This window comes from Ochotona curzoniae, unplaced genomic scaffold, assembly GCF_017591425.1.
Source record: "Ochotona curzoniae isolate NIBS_2020 unplaced genomic scaffold, NIBS_Ocur_1.0 contig_908, whole genome shotgun sequence".
In the NCBI taxonomy this organism is placed as follows: domain Eukaryota; kingdom Metazoa; phylum Chordata; class Mammalia; order Lagomorpha; family Ochotonidae; genus Ochotona; species Ochotona curzoniae.
Genome location: NW_024466607.1, coordinates 5,991,500 through 6,003,872, shown reverse-complemented (window position 1 = coordinate 6,003,872; position 12,373 = coordinate 5,991,500).

The following is a 12,373-nucleotide window of genomic DNA, read 5'->3' as shown; positions in this document are numbered from 1 at the left end:
GGTGACAGCAGGAGCCGCTGGCCTGGGCACACGGAGGTCAGGGATAGCAGCGAGGCCCCATCGAGTGTAGAGTCCTGTACTCCTGCACCATGCATTCAAATTGTGGTTCCACTGTTTGCATACTGTGCCACCACAACAGGCTGCCTAAACTCTCTGGGCCTCTCTGGGCGTCCCTCACCGACATCGCAGGGCCCCGCAAGCTCCAGCACATGGCTGGTGTTGCTTTGCCAAGGCCACACACGACCCAGGGCGGGGTGTGAAGGGAGCTGCCTCAAAGCCCATTTCACCCTGTCGCCCGCCATCTCCTGATCCAACCTCAGATGCGTGTAAGTGGCAAAGACAGTGATTAAACCAAACCCAGCCCTAGATGGGCGTGCGCGACTTTCTAAGAACGTGGTGCAATCAGTACCCTGGGGTATCGTCACCCTGCTGGGCGGATGGAGCAACTGCCGAGCGCTTGCTCCAGGAGCCTTTGACTGTTCCCTGCCCCTGGTCCCTGTGTTGCCCAACAGGCCTGCAATAGTCTCATTTCATCAGTGTCCAGGGGACCCTGGCTCCCTGCCCGCCCCACCCAGGGGCCCCGCTGAGGAGGCTGCTGTGGGGACTCTGGACAATTGGGAGACGAAGCCCTCCCCGCTCTCCTGCAAGAGGAAGTGTGCTGTACCCAGAAGGAGGCAGGCAGGTGGTCCCCAGCCTCCTGTGCCTTGCCCCTGCCGCCCGCATGGTCTGCGAAGAGCCCTACTTGCCAATGGGGAAAGTGGCCTTTGGCACAGGCAGTTGGAGCAGGAGATCGTTGGTGGGGACAGGTATAAGGAGCAGAACTCAAGTGAAACAGAATGACTTTTCACAGTCACACACACACTCACACCCACCTGCCCAGTTACACACTTTGACACACACACACACACACACACTGTCCAGTCACATACATGATCACACATACACGTGTGTTCCCATGCATACTGCTTCTCACACACACCGCTACTCACATATGCTCACACACATACACTCAGACACACAAACACCCAACCTCACACACACTCTCTCTCTCACACACATACACCCTACATGCTTGAGACACACAGAAAAATGTTTTTCCCCTGAATCTGAGCAGACGGGACTTGGGCAAGCTCTGTGGCCTGAGACTTCCTGTGGGGAAAATGCTGTCTGGTTTGCCGGGGTGCTGGAACAACTGGAGGCCCAGCTCCTCCTGACCAAGAGCAGGGAGACCCAGACCGGGAGCAGCACAGAGGACAGAACCCTGCAGGCCAGGTCTGACGCTGACAAGGAGGGAGGCAGAGAGGGCTAGCCAGGAAGAATGAGCTTACAGCCTGGGAAAGCCCTGTGGTTCCGCAGAGCTGGAACTCAGCTGGAGAAGGGGTGGGGTCTGGCCAGGGTCTGAGTCGCTGGGGTACTGTGCACCTCCCTACAGGTTCCAGGAAGTCACTGACGGTGCCTGAGCGACTGAGTGACGTGACCAGATAGAGCCTCTTCCTTAGGTCCCACGAGCATGACAAGAGCAAGCGTGGCCTGAGTGTCCACGATGTGCTGTGCTAGGCACCTGCTGAATTCTGAGCTGATGAAATCATCCAAAGCCGCCAGGGAGCAGGTGACGATCCAGGGAGAAGATAGTATGGGAGAGCCATGCTGAAGCCCACCATGGAGAGAGGCAAAGACAGAGGCAAGGGACCCCTATGACATGCGTCAGGGATGCTGAGCAGGCAGCGGTCAGGACAGCAGGCTCTTAGAGGCCGCCATGAAAATGCTGGCAGTTGGATGCTTCATGGGCCCATGTGGGGGCGACACATCTTGTGTTCTGCTGATGTGGACACATGTGCATGAGCACAGAACAAGGGACAGGTCAGTCCCTTCCTCTGTGTGCTCCCTTTGGGGCAGCTCAAATGATGCTTCTGTGAGGTAAAAGGAGCACTGAGAAGGTCGCTCACGTGTCCTTGGGGCTGCCATGCGTGCTGGGTCTCATGCCACTGGTCACACACAGCGTGTGTCTCCCATGTTCTTGCCTCATTCCACCAGGACACCTGCACCTGCACAGGAGTGATGGTTTAGGTCCTAGCTCTCTGCCTCCGATCTGGCTTCCTGCTATTTCCCCGGGGTCCCAAGTGCTCGAGTCCCTGCACTCATATGGGAAACCTGGAATGAGTTTCAGGTTCCTGAATTCAGGCTGGCCCAGCCCTGGCCATTGCAGGCACTGGGGAATGGGGTGGGGTGGAGGGTGAACCAGCAGTTGGAAAATCTCTTCCATCTCTTTTTCTCTGCCTTTCAAATAAAAGTGAAAATAATTTTTTTTTTCTTAAGAGAGACAGGGAATGGAAAAAGCATTATTGTTGTTTATCTCAGCAGCATAATAATTTATTTTTGTACTTTAAAAGCTTATTTATTTGAGATGCAGAATCACAAAGAGAGTGGAAGACAGAAAAACAGATGTGCTATTAGATGGTTGACTGTCCAAACAATGTCAATGGCTGGGGTTGGGCCAGGCTCAAGCCTTGAATGCTGTTCAGACGTCCCATGTGGATGGTATAGGACCACCTTCCACTGTTGCCCCCGGCGCCCCAGTAGGGAGCTGGACTGGAAGCAGAGCAGCTGGGGGTGTTAAAGGCCCTGTCTCTCCTTTACATCCTGTAATTGAAATGTAAAGACAAAGAAATGAAATATTTTTACAAGGGCAAGGCAGGGAGCCACTCCCTGCTCCACCAGCTCCTCCTGGACAAACAAGAAGAAAAAGTGGGGGCTAGTAGTGGGGTGGAGTCTAGGCAGACAGCGCCCCGACAATGAACTCAGGGCAGGCTGGGTGGGTGCCCCTGCTCTGGGCCACACACATGCTCGGGTGGAGATGGCCACAGATTCCAGAGGCTATGCATGAAATCATCAACTGCCCCAGCATCATGTCCCCAACCTGTCTCATGCATCCAGCAGAGCCCTCCATCTGCCCTGCAGTGTTCACAGCCCAAGACCTCACAGCTGGACAATTGCACTGAGCCTTCATTTAACAGGCATTTCATGGGCCCCTGCCTGCTGGGCTGTGACTTACAGAGATGAGCCCAATGGGAGTCTCTTCAGACAGACACAGACCCATCTCTTTACGACTATATAGCCTTGAGCAACACATTGAACTTCTAGGCTGCCACTGCAGGTGGTAGAACTGGCAAAACTGCTTCACTTCCTATCCAGCTCCCCGCTAACGGGCCTGGGAAAGTAGTGGAGGATGGTCCAAGTGCTAGGGCCTCTGTACCCACATGGGAGACCCAGAAGAAGCTCCTGGCTGCAGACCAGCAAGATCCTCAGTGATTAGCACCTGTCAGGGTTGGGACAGAGACCCTGCCCTGGGTCCTGCCTTGGCCTTCTGCAGCTTCCCGGAGGGAAGAGGCAGACAGAGGTAAGAGATGTGACCATGGCAACACCACTGCTCAGCAGGCATTCAGGAGGGTCTCTCCCTGTGGTTCTGAGCCTGGACAGCACAGCATGGCAAGCGTGAGAGGAAGGGCCACCCCTGTCTTAAAGGATATGGAGGTCAGAGAGGCCAAGCAACCTGTCCCAGGTCACGCACAGAGAAAGCAGCACGGCATGGGACTCGGCTCTTGACCTGTCTTACCCCTGGCTGCGATGCCATGTTTTTCTGCAGGGTGCACAGAGGTCCACCCGTGTGTTGGGGGTTTGCTGAAATGGAAGCACAGTGTCAAGGGCTGGCAGGACGAAGGGCAGCTTCTCAGAGGTGCTGGTGTTCGAGTGCCAATTCCTGCAAAAAATCCTGGCAGCTCTGCTTCCCATCCAGCTCTCTGCTGATGTGCCTAGAAGGCAATGAACGATAGCTCAGATACCTGGGCCCCTGCCACCTATGTGGGAGACTTGGAAGTTCTTGGCTCCTAGCTTTGGCCTGGCCCAGTCCTAACCATTGTGGCCATTTGAGGAGCGAACCAGCAGAAGAAAGCTCTCTCTGTCTCTCTCCCTTTCTCTCTTGCTTCCTCTTGTTCCTCTCTGTTACTCAATTAAATAAAATAAATATATAATTTTTAAAAATCCCACGCATTTACTTGTTGAGCAGCTCAATTCAGCCATTCCCACAAGGTAACTTTATTTCAAACGTATCTATTTACAACGACAAAAATGCAAGAGAAATGAGTCCCATAGGCTAACAGGTATTTACCACCTGCTTCCTAGGAGCCCCAAGAGGTGTCACACAGCCAGGGCACAGCTCCCAGCTCTGGGTGACAGAGGTATGAGCAAACAGAGCCTCACGCAGCCAGGGGACTCGCCCCAAGCCACAGTCTGCAGGAGGCAGATCAGGACTTGAAGGCAGGTTTGACAGCCCCCTGGGTGCCTCACTCTTAACCTCTGCAAGCCTGGACAGTCATTGCAATAGGGACCCTGTGGCCAAAGCAGAGACATGGCCTCTTCACGCCAAGTATCTGAGCACACGCAGGTGGTTCAAGTCCCAGGAGCAGAAGGACTTGTTGTGACAGAGGATTTGGCTTCCACGCAGGCTCTGCACAGCTCTGTGACCACCGAGGGTCTCAGACCCTCCATGAGAGGGGGTGGTGAGGTGAAGAGCGGAGGCACTGGGCATCAGTACCATCCCAGACTGCCCCTTCATGCTGCCCCATACTGCTTGTTATGCCTGTCTCTAAGCACCGGGCCTTGTTTACCAGAGCCTTCGACTGGCAAACCCTTGACCCAAACCGTTTCACAACGTAGGTCTTGATCATATGAGCCTTTGCGCCAGAGCTCAGGGCCCTTGGGCCCCGGTGGCTTCACCCGATTGCCTCACATGGTGGCCCTGCATCTTGCAACGGGGTACAGAGGCAGCCAAAAGCTCGGCAGTGTCACCTCTGTGGGCTGCATCCCAGAGCAGGCCCGCTCTGTCTGGGGATTGCTAAATGTGGCATGTGTCCCTGGCACCGTGCAGGGAGCCCAGGCCAGGACTGGAGAGGCCCCCAGAGCATCTCTCCAAGTCTTTCCCAGAGAGCCCTGTGTCCACATCCAGGCCCACTGCCTCTCAGCCCTGTGACCCTGGACAGCTCGTGGGCTTTATGAGCCCCAATTTCCTTATCTGAAAAATGAGTACCATTCCCACAGTTCAAAGGGCCTAGAGGTGAGGGGTCAGCCCAAAACGGGTGCTAAAGATGTACTAGTTGCCCCATGACCTTGGGTCACTCCTTGTCTCTTCAGATTTTGGTTTCTTCACAATGAAGAAGGCCCGATGGTCTCTTGGGGCCCTTCCCCCATCAGAGCTTGCAGGCCAGTTCTCATTGGTGGGTGTTGGCCACCGGCAGCATCAGCTCAGTGTCCCTCAGGCACTCAGTTGGTGGCATCAGGCATGGCAGAGAGATGCTGGGATTTCCCATCCTAACTTCCAAGCAGCAAGAAGCTTTGCCTCACAAGGTCAGACCAGGGCCCTGCTTGCTCTCACCGCCATGACCGCATCCAGCCCCTCCTGGGACCACCTGTAGCCACTGCAACTCTTTCTTTTCTGAATTCAGCTTAATTTCTTTAAAGATCTATTTGTTTGAAAGGCAGTCACACTGAGAGAGAGAGATATTGCCCATCTACTGATTCACTCCCCAAACGGTTGTAATAAGCGGGGTTGGGCCAGCCTGAAGCCAGGTGCCTGGAACCCCATTATGGAATTAGCAGTGCCCAAGCACTTGGGGCATCTTCTGCAGCCACCCCATGTGCATTAGTAGGGAGCTAGGTTGGAAGTGAAGCATCTGGGACTTGAACTTGAATACATAAGGAATGCCTGTATTGTATGCAGCAGCTTAACTCACTGGGACACAAGACCAGCTCCTTTTTCTTTTATTAAATATGAATTTCACATTTGGACTTTCTTTTTAGAGACTTATTTACTTACTTATTTGAAAGAAAGAGTGACAAGAAGAGAGGGGGACGACCTTTTCCGTTCACTGGTCACAATAGCCATCGTTGGGCCGAGCTAAAGGCAGGGGTCAAGAACTCCACCCAGGTTTTCCACATGGGTGGTGGGAACCCAGGCGCTCAACCCTCATCTGCTGCTCTCCAGGTACAATTGCAGGGAGCTGGATGGGAAATGGATTAGCCGGGACTCAAACTAGGACTCTAATGTGGATGTAGGAATCCCAAGTGGCTGCTTAACCTGCCAATGCCTGCTCCCTGCTTCAAATGCTTGCGATGTGCAGTTTTCCTGAGCATTAGCTTGTACTGGTCGCTTTTTATCCAATATCTATCTTAACTTCCCAAAAATATGAGTCATACAAGCCCCTGGGGGTTGCGCTGGGGCGTAGTCCTCACTCACCAAGTGCTAACTGAGGAGCTGTCTTTGCCAGCCCTGTGCAGGCGCTGGGGACGGGGAGGGGCATGCCAGGCTCCAGGGTAGCACCCAAGGACTGCAGTTCCTTGGTGTTCACCCTCATGTGTGGACTCTACAGTGAAAGGGATCTGTGTGGTGGGGGGAGGAGCAGGGATGACAGGATCTGACTTCCAAGTTGTAAACATCCCCATGGATTCCACTGTGCTCACTCTGGGGTGCCACGCTGAGAGCCTGCTCCAGCAGGGTGGTCCCTGCTGCCTGGAACCAATTCTCCCAGCAACAGCCGTGGCTATTGGTCTGCTCAAGTCTGCCGCCGAGTGGCTTGGAGGATCTTAGTTGATTTTCATGGTTCCAAGGGCTGAAAGTCCAGGATCAAAGTTCGGGCTATGCTGGCTTCCCGTGCACACTTGCCCCTTGGCTTGTAGATGGCATGCTCTCTGTGTTGCTTCCCCTTTTTGACAAGGACACTGGTCCTACTGCATCATGATCATCTATATGACTTCACGCCATTTTAATGACCCATTGAGAGTTCTGTCTTCTCCTTGGAGAATTGAGGCCCTCTTCCGCCATGAGCTTGGAGGGACCCATGAAAGGCATAACACGTGCAAGTTCCCACAGCCCCAGTCGAACCTTCCCAACAGTGACAGCCGACATCTGGAGACCAAATTCCTGTCTCCCTCAAGCAGCCTACAAAGCACTGACGGGGTGAGGCATGGCTCCCCCTGCAGGAACCTTCTCAGCCCACAAGTGGACACCAGCAGCATGCCCTGGGGCAATCCTCGACTTCTTCCCTTTCCTGGCCCTAGTCTCTCTGACCCAGGCCCTCTGCTTCCAGCTCCTCCTTAGTCAGCACCGGCACCCAAGGGCCCTGGCCCAGGCGGCGCTTCCTGGGAACCAGGCTCTGTGAGTAGGACACTGTAGTAGAGACGGCAGCTGCAGGTCTCCCAGCTTGTGCTCTGGGGTCCAGCTTCCTGCTGTGGCTGGGTCATCTGACTCTCCCGGTGTCTTCCATGGCCTCTGGCCTTCTGTACTCCTTGCTACTTGGTGTCCTGGTTGGTTGACCTGTGACATGTGCATCGGTAGGCATTCTGGCCTCTGGTTACTGCCTGGCTTCACTTAGTGGGAGGCACGTAGCAGGTAAAAGGAGGGAGGGAGAGGGATGTGGGCCCTGTGCCTCTGGTTCCTCATCTGTGGGGTCCCTGTGCGCTGATGACTTCCTGGGACCAGCGGCAGGCTGCTGCCAGTGGCATTTCCCCCATGCCTGATCCCCTGCTTGGGTTCTAGCGACTCCTGGTCACGTGATGAGCCCTGAGTCTGTACCATTCGTCCCCATGACTTCCTGGCACCTGCCCACAGCCTGTAGTCAACACTGAGCATGCCTGCTGTTTCCTGGTGGAATCCCCTCATGCGTGTGTGAGTGCTGCCCACCCGAACACCAGCTGCCTAAATCCTGCAGTCCTCACAGCTGACGGCAGTAGCTGGCAAGCAGAAGCTCCTCCCCAAACCATTTCCTTTTCCTTTGGCAACGGTCCTAGGTTTTGTGTGGAGATGTCCTGACCTACCCTGTGAGGTGGAGGTGTCGCTTGAACCAGTGCCTCAGGGGTGGCCAGGTGGCAGGGTTAGCCACGGGTGTCTGCATCTCACTTCTGGTGCCTGGTTAGGTGGTGCGCTGTGTGACCTCGGCTGCTGCAATCAGATTGGCGCTCCAGCCACTGGCAGGTGCTAGCCACAGAACCTTGGGATTTCTTGGGGTCTGGAAGCTTCAGCCTGAGCTGAGGCATGCTGGGGAATATGGTCCTCTCTCTTCTCTGTCACCCTGGGTGGACCCCTAGGTGCCTCCTAGCTCCTTCTCCCAAGGGGGCGCAGCAATGTGAGGGGAACTTGCTGGAATCAGGTGGGATTTTGTGAGATAATGCACTAGCAGAGCTTGGCAAGGCTGTCATTATGGCAAGTCTTCTGGGCTTTATCCCAGAGCCTTCTCGTGTCCGGACTCAGACAGCAGCCAGAGGAGCAGGACAAGGGTTAGATGTAGTGGCACCATGGCACTGTGTTTGGAGTTATGTCCCACCTGGATTGAAGGCTTGGGCCCAGACTGAGTTTTCCCCACTTAGAGGCTTGTCTGTGGCTCACAGGGCTTGGCTTTGGCTGCTGCCTTCTACCTCAGCAGCTGTGTCCAGGCACGTGGGGGCCTCCTTCCCCCACGGCCACACAACTGGCCCTGCACACCTGACGGACCCTGATTCCCCAGAGGCCAGGGAGCTCTGAACAGGACCTGGAGTCTGCTGTCTGCTTCCTCCGCCCACGGCCTGCTGCCCACGGCCAGGCCTTGGACACGCAAGAGCCATGCCTACTCTGGCGCCTGACATACAACGGCAACAAGAGCCTTGTTTTGTTCCAAGTTAAACCTTGCTCTGGGGCTGGTGTCATGGCACAGTGAGTTAAGGTGCTGCCTGCAGCAATTCGTATCACAGTGTAGGTTCGAGTCCTGGCTTCTCCATTTCCAATCCTGCTAACAACATGCCTGGGCAAGAAGCAGAGGGTAGCTGAAGTCCTTGGGTTCCTGCCAGCCTTGAGGGAGACCCAGATGGAGCTCCAGGATTCTGGCTTCGGCCTGGCCCAGGGTCAACCACAGTGGCCATTTTTGGGGAATGATCCATACTTCTCTCTCCTTCTCTCTCTGTTACTATGCCTTTCAAATAAATACACACATAAAAAACTTCATCTTTAACACCAACCACAGTGTGCCCACATGCCAGGCCCCTGTTGCTCTGCCTGCCTCACAGTGGATGCTACCCAGGAATCTTGCTTTGGGCTTCTCGCATGCGATTTCGAGGTTTCTTGGGGGAGGCAACAAGAACACGTGGAACAAGGGAAGCGTGGAAGGCAGCGACCCAGTTCAGGTAGCACAGTCGGAGGGTGGATCTGACTCCACTGCAAGTCAGGGGAGCCTTGCATCCTGCCCAGAACGTGGGGAAGCAGTGCTGGGAGGCAGCCTGCCTCTGCGGAGCACCCAGACCCCAGGTCCCTGGCCGGCTGCGTGGGAGGACAAAGCTGACTCACTCCTGTGGCTAGAGAAAGGCCTCAGGCAAAGGCAGGTGCCAGCGAGGCCAGGAGGGAGGGTGAGGCACCCTGGCACCCTGTGGTAGTAGCTTCCTTTGGTTTCCCTCCACCCAACTTGCTGCAGCCCCCCCCTCCCCGCCCCCACATCCTCCCTGCCTGCCTAGAGAAGGGGACTGACCAGGCTGGAAGGGCGGGAGGAGAGAAGGAATGGTGACGAACGATGGAACACGCTAGCAAGCCAGTCAGTCAGCAAACTTCTTATGAGGGGTGGGGAGACCCCAGGGGACCCCGTGCGGGGAGGCTGCTCAGGCACGGCAGGCGCGGCGGAGGGCTGCCTTGCAGCATGGAGGCCGCGTGGCGGCCCAGGGAGGCTCCAGGCGGGCTGGGCCCTGGCGCTGAGGGAACAAGTTTCCGCCCTGAGTCTGTGGGGATTGCGTGACTCCCGGAACGCTGGGCGCAGGGCGTGGAAGCGAGCAAACGCCATTACCCGTATCAGCGATCGCCGGGTGCAGATATGGAAGTTTGAGGAGGCCCGGGCGGTTCTGCCCAACTGTAAAGAGACGCGATTGAGGCGGGTCACGGGGAGGTGGCGGTGATTAAGGGGGGCCGCGGCCCGCGGACTTCCTGCCCGCCGGACGCAGGAGTCGGGAGGGGAGGTTAGTCACAGGGTCAGGCTCTCCGAGCTCGTAAAACCCGGGCCAGGAACTCCGGCGGGCCAGCCACGCACGCGGCCCGGGGCCCTGGCCTTCTCCCGCAGGCCGAGCCTTGCGGGGCCGGGCGCTTCCTCCCCGGGCGCCGGGGCTCCTCCTGGGACCCCTCTCCCGCCCGGCGCCTCCAGGACCAGGCCCCGCGTCCCGGGCCTGACGGCGAAGGAAGGAAGCCCGCAGCGGGGCCTCACCTGGGGCCCGCACCACAGCCGCTCTAGGTTTGTCTCTGGCTGAGGTCCAGCGGCCCGGGTGAGGCGGGGGAGTTTCCTGGGCTGGGAGCCGGGCCGAGCCTATAGGGAGAAGCTGCCCAAGAGTGAAAGGACTCTGCCCTTTGGGGCCCCGTCATCTGTCTGGGCCGCTGCTTCCTGATAATAAAACTCTCGCTCTAAAAGGCGAGATAGGCAGCGCGCAGGGGAGTTCTCTCCTGAGCAGCCAGACGGACTAAAGTCCTCCACCAGCGTCAGAGCGGGACACGCCTCTCCAGCGCTGTGTGCCAGGAGAGCCTGCTGGGGCGAGGGGTGTCCCGTTTCCGCGGGTCTCTAGATACCCACGGATCTACTAGCTACCTGGCTGCCCCTAGCGGGGCGTGCCCCTCTCCAGGTTTCTCAGGTTGTACCACCCACTCCCTGTCCTTAAATGCAAATCACCCAAGTCAACGCTGAGTAGCCCCCTTGCTCCCTTCACAGTGAGTGTGCCAAGGACAGATGTTGTCCCCACATCTGCCTGCTCCTTTCCTCCCCACCCCATTGCCAGCCACTTGTCACAGTCCCCACTCCGGGAAGAGAGGGGTCTCCTCCACAGCCAGGGGAGATGGTCAGGAGCTGCTTCCTGCTTCCAGTTGCTCCCTGGCTCTCCACGCCCCAGGGCCTCCAGCAACCCTGCTGGGATTCCTCCCTCCCCGCCCCATTTCCTCCTCCCCTCAGCACCCCGTGGCCGCTGTGCCCAGGGGCTCATCCTCCCTTACAGGAGGGCCATGCCATCTGCCCCCACGGCCCTTTGCAGTCTTCCCAACCCTGCTCACATGCCTGGCCCGCCCCCGTAAGGCCTTCTCTCCCTTCCTGGGCAAAGGGAACCCTCTTCCTCAGGTCACTGCAATGGGTGAAGATTTTGGTTGGGAAACATGGCCGCCTTTGTTAGGGCCTGTTCATTCTCCATCCCAGCTTTGTTACGGTAAGGAGGTGACAACACTTGCTGAGGGAGTTCAAGGGTAAAAGGCCTTCCTCCTTCATCTCCTTTGTCACTCGTCATTCGAGAGGTAGGCAGGGGCAGCTGAATGTGAGGGTAACAGGAAATCCGGCGGGGTTGTGCCCACCTGCCCACCTGCCCACCTCGGGCCATTGTGCCTCCTGTCCCTGTCAGACACTGCTAGCTGCCGTGTTTATCTCTCGCACCAGAGGTGAGCTCCTTGGCACGAGGCAGGCTGGGCTTATCTGTGTGTCCCCAGAGCACAGAGAGAGCTGGGGACAGACAATGTCAGTGAGCATTTGCGGACATCAAGCGCCAATCTTTCTCCTCACCCCTGCTGGGCTGGCCACGTGTGACCTCTCCTCCCTTTGGAAGCTGTCCGTGGGGCTCTGTTTTGGCCAGCTTCTCTAACTGTGCAAGGAACAAGGTTATAAGCTTCAAAGTCACTGTCAGCTCTGTGATGTTGGGTGAGGAATTTCTCTTTCTGAGGCTGGAAGGGTCTGTGCCTCTCAAACCCGTGTGTCCGGCCCTGTCGTGGGGAGGGGGCCGGAGGGCATGCCACACCACGGGGAAAAAACACAGCAATTCTTCCCGGAGAGTCTCTTCCTGGTAGAAACAAGTAATTTCACTTCAAGTGAGATTGGGTTTATTTAAAATGTTTAAAGAAGTTTAACTTTTAGTTTGAAAGGGAGGAGAGTGGGGCTTGAGCTAGTCTCTGCGGGTCCCCTTTACAGCCAGAAGCTGGGCCAGGCCCAAGCCGGGTCTCCCTGGGCACTGCAGGGACCCAGGGCATCTTCCCCTGTGCTTCCCGGGTCTGCATTAGCGGGCAGCTGGACGGCAGGCAGAGGAGTCACGACCCGAACCAGGCACTGTGCTGTGGGTTACTGACATCCCAAGCAGTGTTGGAAGTACTGAACCAAAAGCCTGCCAAAGCGGTAGTTTAAATATGAACTTAAAGCCTGAGAAGACATACAGTAGACACTCTGTATGCTCCAGTTCCACAGCTGCAGATGTAGCCAACTCTGCCTAGAAAATACTGACGTCCGTGAGTTCTATGCAAATACGGTGTCACTTCATAGAAGGGACCCAGGCATCCAGGGCTCAGGTGTCTGAGGAG